The following is a 4,461-nucleotide window of genomic DNA, read 5'->3' on the forward strand; positions in this document are numbered from 1 at the left end:
GTTTAATTCTTGTAATGTATGTATGGTGGCTCAAAATTTGGTATAAGAAATGAAAAAAGATTTGAGTAATTACTTTTTTGATGTCATGAAAAAAGAAGAATTACAGTTTGTTTGTCCGGTTGAGGATAAGTTACGTTTGCAACTTTTTTGTTCAGTTTGTAATTTTGTTGTAACTTGTATAACTTCTTCTTCTTCGTTTTTCTTTTGTTGGAAAAAATCATTAAGATTTATCTAGTCCCTCGCATGTTTAAGATTCATGTATGATATAATTTATTTATTTTTCCAAATAGTTATTTGAACAACGAGTTAATTTAATTACGTAACATTCGTGCCAATAGTGCCATCACAATTCAAAATAACATGTCCAAAGCTAAGTATCTTTAATTAAGATCTTACTACTTATTCGTTTTCTTCATTTGTATATAAAGGTTCGCACAAGAGTATTGAGACAGAAACATGTGGGAAATTACACTCAATAATCTTTAAAATGTGTGATCTTAAACTTTTGACCGATGTTTATCTTATGAACAAATCTTCAAGGTCAAAGTGAATAGTATTACCCATGGGATAAAATTTATTAAACTTGATGTAGTATGAAGGAGGATATATAAGAATGGATTTTTGAGGGGATGTATATTGTTGTATATCTCCTAATATATATGTGTATATTTTTTTGTGTATATCCATATATGTCCTGTATATCATGTATTTCTATTATATCCATAAGAATCTATGTTAGATATACAGTGATATATGTATATATTATCGTAGTGACGTTTTTCAGGTCAATTTCAACTCTAAATTTTGACATAAAATGTTATATATATTCAACGAATTATTCCAACCACACTCACCCAAAAACATAAAAAAAACATTTTCTTAGATATAAAAGTAGATCATTTGTCGATTAAAAAAAAGTGCTGAAAATGAGACTCTCCTGCGACCTGATATTTTTATGGGCAAACTAAGTAAACCCCACTAGTTTAGTACCTAATTACTAAGATTCCCGATAGTTTTAAATATTACTTTCTCTACCATATTTCATGCTTAGAATACATGAGTTTGAATCCGCGAGATACATGTATTTGCCGAATGGACTTAATTTTGGAGAACTAAATTAATCAAATCTCTTAATATAAGATGGAAATCAAGGAGTGTATCTATGTTTAGTTAATTTCATTTTATTATTTTTTGAAATAATAAATTCATTAATATTATTAATAAAAGACAAAAACATGTATATCTTGGTCATGTCATTTGATTAATTTCATTTTATTACTCTTAAATTAATAAATTCATTAATTTGATGTATCTATTATCAATATATGATGTATCTAACAAACTAAACACTACATGAGTATCATACAAGTACATTCATATGTATCATAGAAGTATCTAGTATTAATTTCATGTATCTATTTATATGATCAATATCAATTTCCTGTATCTATTTATGATCTAATATTAATTTCATGTATCTATTTATGATCTAATATTAATTTCATGTATCTATTTATATGATCTATTTTAGTGTCATGTACTTTAAGGTTAGATTATGAATGACAACCATAGCATAACCTTCTTTTTTTTTTGGCTTAAGTCATTCAGAGCCACTGAAAGTTGTCCGCATATTTCACTCGGACACCTCATTTTAGGCTTGCTCCAATTGAACACTTGCACAAATATTTTTTTTTACCTATCGAACACTTTTAAAACAATCAGCTAAAAAGAGAGGGTGTGTGTAATACACTTGCGAATGACATGTCATATTAACTAATAAGACATGTGTATTGGGGCAAAATAACAATTAAAAAATTAAATTAAAAAGAAAAATATATTTCAAGAAAGAAAAAGAAAAAAGAAAACCCCTCTTTTTCTTTTTCTTCTTTGGAGGAATGACCTGGGAGACCCTTATACTTGACTCTGTATGTCAGTTGGACCCTTCTACTCACCATTTTGCCAACTAAACCCTTAAACCCATTGAAACATGACTTTTAAACCCTTACAGGGATGACTCATTGGTGTGTGTAATACAACTAAATACACATTTATTTCCACGTCTTTAAAAAATGCCACATAGAAAATTATATGTTAAAAGTCTAAAAACCCCTATTCCACTTCAGCTCTTTGTTGAAACAAGAAAGGATCTTGTTGGTACATTTTTTTTAAATTTAACTTTTTTCTTTCCTTTGCATCTATGAATGAATATGAAGAATTTCTTTTATCCTTTTCTTAAAAAAAGAAAAAGAATGAAGATGAAGAATCTGGTTTGTGGTTAACTTATGAATCCCCTATTTTCATGTGTATTTTTGGTGGTAAAACTATGATTGAAAGAGCTTGTTAATAGATAATTGAGTGAAACTTTCATTTGATTAAAGCATCATACTTTGATTGCAACTCAATTTGCTTTTTAAAATGTTTTTCATAATTTTTTATTAATTTTATATTCTTTTTCATTGTTTTTAGATCTGGATCTGTATATTTATGCATTAGTTAGTTTTAAGGGAGTGTAAAAATCTTTACTTTTTGTTAAGTGTAATGGGTATTAATGAAATCACTCAATCACCTTCAATTCTTGCGTATGTTAAATTTTAAAATTTAACAATTTTGTAGTAATTATCGTGTGATCTTTAATTTTGGAGAGTTTTTTTTTTTGAGTGTTTGATGAAGTTGAAAAAAAATCAATATTTTTCTGGATGTTTAGTGAGATCGGAGATTTTTTTTAGGGTGCTTAATGAAATTAGAAAAGCTTATATCCTTTTTTGTGTGTTTAATGAAAATGGAGATTGATAAATTTTTGTTCAGCTGTTTGATGAAATTGCAAAAAAAAAAAAAAATCATTTTTCTTTTCTTTTCTTAGTGTTGATGGAATTGAAGATATATATATATATGAAAGAATATTGAAATTTATGGGCTTGATCAGAAGATTAAGTAGAAAAAGAAGGTTTTGTGGAGGGAGAATGTCACGACCCGATTTATCAAGTCATGATGGCACCTACTATAACCCGTCAGCAGGTAAGCCAACCCGTAACCCGAAACAACAAGTAATGGGTCTGAGGGTAGAAATTAAACAAGAGTAGGCAAATAACAATATAAATAGGCGGATGCAAACCAAAAACATCTATACAAATAAAGATCCCTCCCAGAACCTGGAAGTCACTAGTACAGAGCTACTACAAAATGAGTACAAGTCGCAAAAGTGGACAACAGAGACTGGACTGTCTCGAAAGGAAGAAGACAAGTCTATATATACAGATGAAGACTGAAATAGTACAGAACGCCGTGTGCTCACCCCCGTCTCCAGATAAGTCTACTCCAAGCTCGATCAACGCTGGCTACTAGTGCTCGGACCTGCATCACGAAATAGATGCAGAGCGTAGCATGAGTACCAAAACAACAGGTACCCAGTAGGCATCATAGGCCGATTGAGCAAGATAAGCAAAAGTGAACTGAAATGCAAATAAAAAGTCACATTAAGTGCAAAAGGTAGTAAATGTGGGTATGTACACGAGCATACATGCAACAAAGTCAAGTAATCTAACTAACTCCGCCGAGCTCCCATAAACCCGACGGGTACGCTCATGCACAATAAAAGAAACCACCTGTACGGACCCCCATAAGTCCGGCAGATGCACCGGCAGTTGAAGTAAAATAATGGAGCTAGAAAGGTCTATTACAATATTACCAATTTCCGGACTTTTAACTGAACCATTCTCAATTATATTCCAAGATCTCATTACGTCCCGGACTTTAATCGGAATCTCTCCAACCTCCAAAACCTCAACCTACAAATGAGAATAATCAAGACTAACTGATGCTTTAGTGAGGAATTGGGAAGACACCACGTGTAAGCTGGACCACGGACTCGAACCGGGTACTATAGCTAATGAGTCAACCTATATGGGCTGGACCACGGACTCGAACTGGGTGTTGTAGCCAAAGGTCAAGCACGGGTGGGCTGGACCACGGACTCTAACCGGGTACTGTAGCCAAAACCAGATCACAGCTAAGCTGGACCACGGACTCTAACCGGGTACTGTAGCTAAGCCTGGACATAAGTAAGCTGAACCACGGACTCTAACCGGGTACTGTAGCCAAAACCAGATCACAGGTAAGCTGGACCACGGACTCTAACCGGGTACTGTAGCTAATAGAAAAGCTGGCCATTATGGATACAAGGTCATAAGCTGAGTTACCATCTAGCTAAGGCTCAGACTATCAGACTCAAGTCTGCTATATCAGTCTACAAGGAGCTGACCGTCCGAAATGACGTCGAAAAAAATTCTACTGCCCAACGACATCCGAAACCTCGCAAGTCTATGGCAACACTAGTCTAAGCCTAGACTAAGGCCAAATATACTTCAAATCAATATTATCATATACACCACAAAGTATGGATGTTCAATAATATCAAGAGACATGCTGTCATAATCCAACACTTTCCCGAAATAAGGTCTAAGG

Source organism: Solanum stenotomum, chromosome 7 (genome assembly GCF_019186545.1).
Source record: "Solanum stenotomum isolate F172 chromosome 7, ASM1918654v1, whole genome shotgun sequence".
Taxonomy (NCBI): Eukaryota; Viridiplantae; Streptophyta; class Magnoliopsida; order Solanales; family Solanaceae; genus Solanum; species Solanum stenotomum.